Here is a 12133-nt window from a genome sequence, read left to right on the forward strand (position 1 = left end):
TGGCATTTGGGGCTAGCACAGGACCAGGATTTGGGGGGTTACAGCCTCCCCGCCTCCTGCTGCCCCACTCAGATCACTGTCTGCATCCACATGGCAGTGAAACCACCCACGAGCTCTGGAAAGAGCCTGCACATTTTTCACACTTGCCTTTGCAACTCTGCGCTCCGGCACTCACAGGCTGGCTGGCCAGAGAAAGCTGGGCACGCTCTCAGGAGCTGGGTGTTTCCACAGCGTGCTTGGTGGATGTGAAACAGCAGCCCCGAGTCAAGTCTCCGGCAGGAAATGTTTCTTACTCATGCTATGCTCACATGATGCCCTGTGCTGGCAGCCAAGCTCACGAAGAACAGGCGCCTCTGCCAGCCACACGGATGGGCTCCAGGTGTGAGCAGCTCCATGGGCCGAGCGTGATCACAGCGCTCCTGCACAGGGACAGGGGCTCCAGAGCCCCGGGCTGCCTGCAAAAACTGAGCTGTGGGGGCTTGGGCAAGCCCCTTACACTTCATCCCGGTCCTCCTGTGTGAGAAAAGAGAATAATATTTGCTTGCCGACCTCGCTGGTGAGGTGGGAGAGGCAATGAATGTCTGCACAGTGCTGCGAACATAGGAGGTGTTATACAAATGTGTGGCATCCAGGTGCCAAGCCGCGTGTTTGAACACCGCAGGAAAGGGAAATACGGCCTTCAGACAGTTGTGGGTCTAGCAAGGTAGGTTTATTGCAGACAGGAATGCTTAAACTCACAAATAAAGGAGGTGCCAAAATGCATTTATTAGGAGGTGATGGACTGCAGGCACCCCACGAAGCACGGGTGGCACCGGGCAGCAGACACCGAAAGGTGAAGTGCTGCATCCACAGCATGGTGACTGCAGGCACCGAACGTCTGGGAGGGCACGGGCAGAGGTGAAGGAGGGCACGAAGGAGGCTGGTGTTTCCCGCAAGCAGCCTATGAATAGAGCTAGGGTGACAATAGCGAGTGCTACAAGCCCCTGCCTGCAAATACTTGTCAGCGCTGCTGTTGGGCACACACCAGAGGCGTTTATTTTCCTGCAAGGTGATGCGTACTGGAAGCACGACCATGGCACTGCTAGGTCCCCTGCCATGGGGAGATCCCACATGTATCCCCCTCCCCAAACCTCCCCAAGAACTGCAGCAGCTCGAGGCACTGCTGACACCCCTGAATTTGGGAGGATTCAAAGCCCCCACGTTTCAGTGCTGGCACAGTGGCGTGAAAGAGAAAGCAGAATCTGCTCGGTTTTGCTGGGCATGGCTACGGGCATGCTCTTCTCTGAAAACATTTTACAAGGAGGGAAGGTGCAGTGATGCCTTATTGCATCGAGATGCGTTGGAGTCAGATGCTCAAAAGGAGAGTGCGAACGCCTGTGTTAATGGTTTCGGAGCCGCCAGCCCCGGGTAGGTGCGTGACCGCAGCGCCTGTGCTGTGGCGCAGGGCTCGCGGCGCGGCCTCCCCATGGCAACCCAGGCAAACAAACTGAGAGCTGCAGGGAAGGCATGACTGAAGGGAAAGGGGCAGGGAGCAGCCAAACTATTTTTATATTTCCGAACTGCGCAGCAGTTATTTTTCGCTTTTGCATGCTGAATTCTCCTCATGGTGCGTTTACTTAGGGGGCGAGATCCCTTTGCTTTTCCTTGGTTTTCCCTTAGCTGCAATCTGCCTGAAGAGCTTTTTCTGAGTGAATGCACATCTCTGTGCACACGTGTAACGTTCATTTCCCTACTGTGTGTATTAATTAATACCATCAGTGTGTACAATTCATCCCTCATCTCAGCATCTGCCAGGCCCTTCCCATCAGAGCTGGGACATCTGAGAGGAGAGCATGGGCACTGTCCCTGGGTTACTGTGTCCCTCCAATAGCTGGGGTTTGTTACTGGCTGCTGCTTGATGGCCCCTAGGCTGAGCCTGGGGATCCCATAGCACCTCTGGGACCTTTCTGGTCCTCCTACTCCTTGGAGGCCTTCTCCCCATGACCCAGTGTGGGAGCAGGTGCTAGTGGCCACGGTGGAGGGGCTATCCCCAACCCTCCTCTGAGCTATGTGGGCCCAAGGGTGCCCAGCATCTATGCTGGTTATCTGAGGTACAAGGGGCACCATTAAGCCTAATGCCAGTTGTGATAGCAATGAGGTGTAGTTGCTCTGCTCAGTGGGACATTAACACAGAAGGCTGAGGACACCAAGCACATGAGCTCAGGAGAGGGTTCCAAAAGTTCCAGCGGTGCTCAGGCGAGGGTACCAAAAGGTCCCTGGCCAGTTCAGAGAGGTGGCAGCATGTGCTGGCAGCCATGTCACGCACATGCACCCAAAATCCCTGGGGTGAGATTAGAGTTCCAGGGCACCTGTTGCCACCCCTGGAAAGCACCTCTGCAAACCCTGCGGCCAGATGGGTCTTCTTCAGTGGTGAGGGGCAACGGTGGTCTGGGTTATGAGTAGCAAGAGCCAGCTAGGAAACATCTCTCCTCTCCATATGACAAAGTGACAGATATGTTTTCTTTCCGAAATGAATGCCCTTTGACTGCTTTGTGTGGGATGTGAGGAGCAAAGAGATGGGTCTTCTCCTCCTCTCTCCGGTGGCAGGAACTGGACAAGGCAGCCAAGGCCGAGGGCTCCCATGCCAGGGTGGGATTTGACTCACCCACCTTTACTTATCTATGCTACAGCTGCCTACATTGACACCTTTATGGTTTACAGGGGAAATGGGTGTGTTTTGGGTGTTAGCAAAAGCTGGTCTGTTTTTGCTTTCTGTCTCGGGGTAAGTTAAATTGCCCTAGATTTTCCTCTTTAGCCCGGGCAAATGTAAAGTGATTTCACTTAGCTTTACTCATAATGTAAGAAAACGTGTAAGGCTCCCAAAGTTATGGTAACTTCTTTTCTATTTCAGTGTGGAGAGAGAAGAAATTCAGTGGCTCAAAAAACAAAGGCCAGCTGTGCTGAGAACAATGCTGTCATGCTTTCTCCTGTAAATCTGATTTTGCACTTAAAAGATTCTTCAAGTATTTTGGGGGAAGGATTTTCATAGTGAATCATAAAAGCACGAAGCAAAGTGAAGGACTTGACTTAAGAGGCAGCTGTCTCTTGTGTGCTTTTGCTTGTTTTTACTTTTCTGCTAGCTTTAAAAGTCAGTCTGGAAGTCCTAGGTATAGCAGAAAGAAATGAGCTTGGCATCCATGCTTACTTTGTTGCAGCCAGTCTCCAGTAAGCCTGGGTTAGGACACCACCATGTCAGGCAGTGTGCAGACAGTTCCTATCTCATTCATCACAGAAGCAGTAGCTGTTGCTGGTGGTCATCATATGTTTGATATTTTTCTCCTGGCAACTCCTCGAGGTTCAGCAGCTTTCGCCAGTAAGCAGCCAGCGGGGCCAGGCATGAAGCCCTGACATGGGAAAGAGCATTTTCTGGGCAGTAATTTATAGCCCTGAGTTTGCACAGCCATCACTGGAACATGTGGCAGACGTCACAGCAGCTCCTGCTGCAGTCATCCTGCAGAAATGTTTCTTCTTACTGGAAAATACTTGTTTATGGAGATGCTAATCAAACCGGTACTTCTCTCGGGGCTTTTCATACGCTTGGAGGTCAAGTTTCGGCATGCAGTATGTTACATGCTAACTAGGTAACTGAACAAATGAATCAACAGAAAAATTAATGAGATTTCAAAGGTGGAGACAAGTCAGAGCTGCTTTGTTCCACCTGTATGTAAATGTAGCTTCAGAAATCCCCGAGATACTTCCCAGGGGTTGTAGCCGCCTGCTCAGCCCGGTGCAGTGCTGTGCCTTGCTGCTGGGACGGGTCGGATGAGATGGCACCGAGCGTCTGCAGCATGGCACGGCGTTGGGGAAGGCTCATGCCTGTTTGAGAGGTAGTTTGCAGCCGACAGAAGAACAATAACGCCATTCTTCATGTGTCTGATCCATCGGACCTTTGTTCTTTCCCCCTTGATGTGCTGGAGGAAAGTCACTGCAAGTGCCATTGTTTTCCCCGAGTGTTTTCGAGGGCTTTAATGTGTTTATTTCCTCTGCCTAATTCAATGGATTTATTTGTTTTCAGGATATTTCAGACAGGAGAGTGCTAAGATACCAAGTCTGTTTTGCTGCCTGGGTTAGAAACCACCTTTGAAAATTTTCTAGACTAATTTTTTTTTGTGTAGTAAAGCGTGTCTGAAAATGATTCATTAGCGATTTTAACCTCGCAAGGCTGTTAGGAGATTGAGGCAGTCAGAGGGGAAAAGGCGTCCCCTTTCTGCCCCTTAGCCTTTGCTTTGCAGGCTGGGCTGTGGCAGCCTGCCTGCCCACTCCCACCTCGCCACAGCCCAAAGGACCAGCAGCCTTCAAGTAGGCTATAATTAAGCAGCTCCCAATTTCGGCAGAGGAGTGCCCCAGGAGCAAAAAGGGCAGTCCTGCTGGAAAGCTCACATTCATGCTAATATTGTCAAACTGAATCCTTTTTGCTCTGTGTGTGCTGTACCTCCGTTACACATTCTAAAGCAATTATAGGAGAAAGAACCCATAAGAAGGGCTGTGTGCCCAAAACCTCACGCATGTGTTCCAGCTATGTTAGGAAACCCAAGAAAAGCCATTTCCTCTTCTCACAAACCATCTTTCTTTGAAGAAAACTATGTGTGGAATAAAAGGTGTTTTTTGGATGCCGCTGTGTGGTATTTAAGGAAAGTATTTGTAAGGTGGGTCTCCTTCGCAGCCCAGCTGAAGAACCAGTCAAGAAAGGTCTGCCCGCCGCCCTTCCCACACTGTGGCATTTCAGAGAAAGTTGAGGTGTTGTTTCCCTGGCACAAAAGCCATCTGTGCAGCGGATCACAAAGGATGAGACAGCTTTACACCTCCGGCAATGCTCCTGTTGGTACTGTCACTGCAGCGCGCTCTTGCTTTCCTGGCTGATCTCACCCAGGGCAAATTTCTCTTCACTTTGGTGGCAGATAGATAGGGGCTTGTTTCAAAGGGGAAAAAAGAGCAATGACGTAGGAAAAAATGGGTAGAAAAAGAATATTTAATATCTAAAAAGTTTTGGATCTTTCTATCTGTTTATCTATACAAGCCTTGGCTGTCAGGGTAACATAGAAGCGATTTTCAAGCAAAATCAACAGGATCAGCAAAGTGGTGGTTGCATGCGGCATGGATGGGTTATGGCAGAACAAAAGAGGACCTGGATTAAATCTTTTGGGAAAGTGTGGGTTTGAGCTCAGAACTGAGAGTCACGGACGTGCGCAGGCACGCTGGTGTGTGAAAATACACCCAAGGTATTCCCCGGGAGCTTGATAATTGTTTATTGTTCTCGGCTCTGATCTCAAGCAACAAGATCGGTGCAGATAAGGAAGGGCTGGCTTCCAAGGAAGCTGAGTGAGGAGCAGAAATAAGAGCACGTTTCGAGAACTCGTTGACGTACTCATTGAAGAGCTCTTGGAGCACCGAAGGGTTAGCGCACTGCTTGTCTAGAGGGCTTGTGGTGAGAAGCTGGGCCTGGAGGCTGCTGTAGGGCTGCAGGGAAGGCTTCCGGCATGACAGGCCAGGACTGGATGCAGACAGCCTGGGGTGAAGGAGAAGATGTCTTGGGGGAGGGAAAGAAACATGAGCCCTATGACTGGAGGGTGAAATAGCTTGCATGGGAATACACCTAGGTAACAGGAGGCATGTTTCTGGGGTAGGTCAGCAAACAGGACTTGGATGTGAAAGTCATATGGCTGAACCTGCTATGCAGAAACAGCCCTTGTGCAGGGTCAGTGCAAAACCCACTGGCTGGCCTCTCTGAGCTGCAAGGCTGCAGAGGTGCAGGGTGCGCAGTGATGCAGGGAGGCAGAACCACACGCAGAAAATGGGATAGGAAAGAGGAGCCCTTGAGGTGAACAGTGCTCGGATGGAGGTGCTCTGGCTCCTTCTGATTCCTGCTTCCCTCGAAAGGGGGAAATGCGGTCAGGGAGGCATTGGTGATACCTTCCAGGTACACTGGGTTACTTGAAAATTCACTAATAGAGAAATGAGTGGTGACTTATAAAAAAAAAAAAAGCCTTTAGGGCAGCAAGTTTCATTTGTTAAATACAAATAATTCACAGGTTTTGTGATCGTTTGCTTTAAACAGAACCCTGTGAAAGAAAGACATGGTACTCTACAAAGCTGCAACTTTCTCATCAAAACCCAAATGCTGCACAGGGAGAAATGTCTTCCCTCCCAAGCCTACCAGCCCAAGAACCTCAACTTTTGTGAGTTCAGGTGGGGAAAAGGATCATAAAATCTGATGGGTTATATATTTATTATCACCACTATACACCTATAGAGTTCTGAGGAACCACAGTGACCAAACAGATGGGAAATATGGAGGATATCTAAACCTCTTGTAGGTGTCTTAAAGGGGCATAGGAAACAGGAAAAAGCTGCCATGGTCAGAATTTGCTGTGAAATAAGACAAAGGAAAGTGTGCAAAATAGTTCTAGTTCTTTCTATGGGTTTTTAAAAGTCTTTGATGTAGTCAAATGTCTTTTTTTTTTTTTTTTTTTTTTCTTCTGAATAGATGTTTTGAAGGTATCTTTGAAATCTCACTTTCATGTGTGCTACTTTTTACTTACAAATATGAGTCTACATTCTTTAACTGGAATCATTTGCAGACAGGGTGTAGACTAGGCTTGTGAATGCCTTCAAAATCTTTTCAAACTTGAGAAAATGTTGAAGCTTCAAAACTACCCAGACATCTCCATATTTTCCACTTATGATTGTGATGGATAGCACTTCAGAAGCGTGCTAGAATGGGACAAGCAATGAGAAAGGGCTTTCTGCGTTACCCAGCCCAGGTAGCCTTGTCATATGCTCCCTTTCACAATTCATCAAACTCCACATTAAGAGTAGGTGGGTTGTTTGACTCTGTCATCCCTTGGGAAGTCTTTTCCAGAATCTGATTACTCCAGTGGTTTAGACATTTCATCTAACTTACAGTCTAAATGTGTTGATGGCTGGTGTGTATCCATCTGTTCCTAGGATAAAATTGTTCTTGTGCAAGTGTCTTCTGGGATTTTGTTTTGCTAGGTTCCCAAGCAAAAGCTTTTAACAAATGTATTCTGGTAATACAGACTTTTTTTCTTCTTGTGGTTATCTTGATAACACATCTCCATCCCTACTTTGTGTCCCTTGGGAATGGGGAGCAAGAATTGTACCTACCTAGAAAGTGAGAGCTAACCAAAACCTTATACAGTGTTATACATATTTCCCTTTCTGAGCTATTGCTAACAGAGGTACCTCTTTGAAAGCATTTTAAGGCTGAAGTTCCTTCTTTCAGCTGCATCGTGTTATTGCTCATATCTGCTCTTTACTCAGGGGAAAAAACTCTATTGTTGCTAGCTGATGAGTTCCTTGCTTACAGCAAAAAATAAGTGGTCCCCAAGTGTGTGGCCTTGTCTTTTGTGCTACCGATTTTCCTCCTGTTTCTGATAGTTCAGTTCACAAAGTTCTCCTGCATCATAGTCTAACCCTCCAAATTGATGTTGCTTCCCAGTTTTGTGTCATCAGCAAGTTTTATTAGCACACACCGATGTTCTGAGCCAAGGTTATAAAAAAAAATAAAAAAAATTAAAAAAAATGAGTAAGATCAGTATTAGAAACAGTCCTGAGGAAGTGCCCCTATCGTTCTGGCTCTTATCCTTTCACCACTGCCTTAGGGTCTCATCCCCTTATCCAGGGCTTCACCCACCCCAAAATTCATGAACCAACCTCCGCTTTCGCCAGGTACATCCGTACCTTCCCCTGCAGCCTTCTTGGAGCCTAGGAGGAAAGATTTACTGCAAAGCTGGTATCCTGAAAATCAGTTACCAGATCTGAAAAGCGTCATTTCCCCTGTGGTGAACCAGTCCTGCACCTTATTGCACTCACCTCTGCCTTTGGCTATGCCTTTGGTTTCCTCCTTTCAAACACGTGCAGAGAACTGGCTTCTGTGAGGCCAGCAGGCCAACAGCTGGACAGATGCGTGCTTTTATCTGGGAGGGAAAATGGGGAACAGCCTGGGTGTTGGCCTCCTGCTACCATTGTGACCCGTGCTCAGGGTCATGGTCACAATGGGAGGGGACCTGTCTTAAATGCCCAGAGCTTCAGCAGTGCTTGGATGAAGCTACTCTTTGCTGCTGCCTGTGATGCCACAAACGTCCCAGCTTCCCCTTCAGTGTTGACAGTCTTCTAAGAAAACTTCAGGTAAGAGCTGACATTTAAAAGCAAGCAGGAATGAGACATTTTAGGCCAATAACTGCCAATTATTTCCTAGAAGACACAGAAAGCAGACAGCCATAACTTTTTCAGGTAATATCCCACACAGGGATTTAGTTGTGCCAATTTTCATCACAAGCAATCCATCAAGCGAAGAATCTGAGGAAATTTACTCAAAGAATTCTGTTGATTAAAAAGAAGAAAAAAAAAGACCAAACCACCCCCCAGCCTCAGCCTTCACTGTAACCTGGAACAAACAAGCACATTGCAAATCTCCTTCTGACACTTGATTACTTGATTTAATGTTGCAGCATCTAGGGCACAGATCTCCTCCCACTGGCAGCACAGCCACCCTGATGTTTGCTCCCATTTATTCTGTGATTCTGCGAGGACAGACTTAACATTTCCCAGGCTTATTTTCCATCATGCAGACACTGGATGGCCCAGCAAGCTTCTTGGCAGGCTGGCCGAGATCACATAAGGTTTTGGAGCTGGTGGGTCCTGCATCTTCCCTCTCATCCCTATAGCACTACCCCATGTTGCAGATGGTCCTGCAGTAAGCTTGCATCCTCTGGGTGGAGATGTCATCTGGGTGGTGGTTACACTGGCTTTGTGTTAAACTACACACTGGGAAAAAGCCTGTGGGCATCCCTGGTGGGTCTGGTGCAGGGGTGGCAGTGCTGTCAGTCATTTCATCGCATCCATGGTCTGGGTGCATGCCAGGCCCTTCCAGCCCAGCCAGTCAAGTTATGAATGGTTTTACCCTTTACAGAGAGTGAGTAGTGTTAAGTTGCGGTCAGTGGGGAAAAATGTCACTGGCATAGCTGTCAGGAGCGTGGCAAAAAGTCATTCTCTCCATTAACAGTGTTAGCTGTGAAAGGCCAGCTGAGATGCAAGTGCAGCTGTGCTAGCTGCAGAAGGTAGAACTTGCTACGTAGGGTGTAACCTGACTTGTCTGGGGTCCTGGCAATGCTGACGAGCTTTCTGGTGCAGATGACTAGCTGTGCCTAGACACCCTGTGGTGGCCCAACATGGCTGGGCACTCAGAGACACAAACCTCTTCTCCCACTCCCATCACCTGAGGTGGCATCAGCCAAGCCCTGGTGACTGGGGCTCTCACTCCCAGCACTGCTATTGCTATTTTCTTATAAACCCATCATAGACAAAAACATTTAGTACACACACAGTCCTTTTATTACCATTTTTGGCCTATATAAAATAACATTTACTTCATGTGTAAAGATGTAGTATCTTTCCCAAAAGAATACATCTACATCCACACTCAGCATCTCCCTCTCCCTGTGTCTCCATTACCAGGTTATTTATCAGTATGTGGTGGCTACCTAATTAGGTACGTGTTTGGGTAGCTTAAAGGAGTGAGAGCAGCTTTATTTAATAGTTGGTAATTAAAAGTGAGTCTTTCTTTGGGCAGAAAGGCTTCCCTTGAGCACCATTGCTTATTTTTAAAGATGCAGCTACAAAATGCTCAGCGAGGTGAGGCAACAGGCCTTGCTAACACCAGCTGTGATGTTTTGAGGTGCACATTGATCTTAGACATTGAAGTCAGCTAATGGGAACCACAGTGATGCTGAAAACCAGGTCAATCTGCCTGTTACAGCAAAGCCCAGCAGTTCCAGTGGTGGACATAAAGGAAATCCAATGCTAAGGATGGGAAATACAGATCTTCCACTCTCCTCTGCCAGTTGAAGAAGCTTCTGTAGACCCTGGCCCCAGCAAATCCAAGTCCTTGGATGGTGAGAGTGAGATGTTGAGCAGCAGCACAGCTCACCACAAATGCATGGAGATAACAGGCCTTGAGAGTGCTGCCTATTTATCCCATCCTGTTTTAGGCTTGTTAACCAAGTCAACTTCAAAGGAAGTTTATAGCTATTCATCTGTGACATGGGCAAGCTGTAAGGTTTTGTTTGCACTCTGAGGAGCTGGTAATAAGAGGTACACAGTATTCAGAGCAACTGCTTTTAAAAGCTGTTCACTTCTTTTCTGATGAAAGGGCAATCTAGGGTAACAGCCAAAATCCAAGGAAAGGGACAAATTCCTGCAGAGTAAATGGTGGGATTTACAGCAGTGTTGGGAAGCATCCTTTATCTAATAATGTCCCTGGGTAACAGGTTCACATCAAAGAGTAAAGTGCAAGTCTGCTCCTAAAAAATTATCTTCTGTAGTGTAGAAGAGAACACGAAGACGTAACATGGTTAGCATGCATGGAAGTAGCCTCTACTTGAGTCGGTGCTTAAGTTAATAGTTGAGAAAACATCAATGTAATATAGCAACAACACTAGCAGGCTTATTAGTCAGAGATTACATGACATAATTTGAAGACTATTGTGTTAAGGTAAGCTATAGAACAAAGAGAAAGCAACTAAGCGGTCCTGATAGGCAACCAAAACTCTAAGAAATAATAGCACGTTCAGTCTTTTCAGCTTGCTAACTCACTGTCTATCAATTCTGCCCACAGCCAGTACAAATTTAATGTCTGTTCCCCACTCACCTGCTCCCCTGCTGAAGGAAAATAAAACAAAACTCACCTGCTCCACTTTCTAGCTATTGTGAGCCAGGAGCTCAGCAGAGTGGCAATGAGCTCAATTGATGCCTAAATTAAGCTCTTACTGATGGACTGCAGGTGTTACTGTTCCAATTTCAAATGAAAGAGGTTCTTGGGAGTTTGTCTTTTGGGGAAAATTAGATTCCTCAATTTGGGGAATTGGGGAAAGTTAAATTAGAGTTGGTGTTTTTGGAATTTTTGTGTCCAGTTGTGGAGTGGGCTGGGCAATATGACATCAATTAAGTTTTTAAAATACATTTTCACTGAAGGAGAGAGAGATATATCTCTGTGTTTTTTTTTTTTTTTCTGAACCTTTGCAAACTTCTTAGTTTTATATTTTCTTTTTCTCAAGTACAAGAAACGCTTTTTCACTGAGTCCACTCAATGCAAGCTTGTTGAATAGCACTGCTCTACTCATGTCTCTGAGGCACAAATGGTTTGCTTTGTTGTTTCATTGTGCAGCTGAATCCCAGTATTTACCTTGCATCGCTTCTGAAGCAGAATATTGATGGGGTAACTTCTTCTTTGGAAAAAGCTTCATGCGTTTATATGCTTGATGGATGGAAAAAAAAATAAATTGGGTGTATATGTGAGTTTTCAGAGCCTGGATAGTTATCCAACTGCAAAGTAGTGACCTTAGTAGGCTTCATTATCTGGCTGAGAAGTCATAAAAAAAAAAAAAAAGAAAAAAAAAAGATAAAAAGCCCTGCAGAAAACAAGTCTGACTTGAACATCTGGAGGATGAGGAGTAGAAAAATAAATGAAAGGGCCTGCTGTATTCTGTGCCAGTAGGATTTGCAATCCAGAAAGAGATGCAAATGACTAAGGCTGAGTGATCTACTTTCTGTAAGCAATCAGCGTGACAGACTTAACCCCTTTTTTTGTTTGCAAATTATCCTGAAGTAAGTGCTGTTGCTTACAGATGTGTTTGCTATTTGCATACACTTTGTGAATAAACTTCTGCTTGTGCATTAGTCATGCCCTATTCAGCATGACTATTGCTTGAGTGTTTGTTGTTTACGGGGTGTGATTCACCAGACCTGCAAGGAGCTCCAAGGAGGGCTGCGTGAGCATTACTACAAATATGTATATGAATGCACATTCACAGATTGTAAGCATGTTTGTGATGCTTTTCATCTCCCTGCAAACAATCATATTTCTGAAGAAAACTTTGTTTGTGCAAAAAAAGTACCCTGTAATTAGGAACTTTTGGATCAGAGATGGTTGTGGAAAACTTCTTGAAGCCAATTACCTGTGTCTGAACATCTCTGATAATTCCTTCTATTGAGCAAGATGGCAAGTGGCCAGACAAGGGCAGAAGGGTGTGGATGTCAGTGGGTACAACCTGGTAATGTGCTTTGTACGTTTCTG

This window comes from Aythya marila (assembly GCF_965140915.1).
Source record: "Aythya marila genome assembly, chromosome: 1".
Taxonomy (NCBI): Eukaryota; Metazoa; Chordata; class Aves; order Anseriformes; family Anatidae; genus Aythya; species Aythya marila.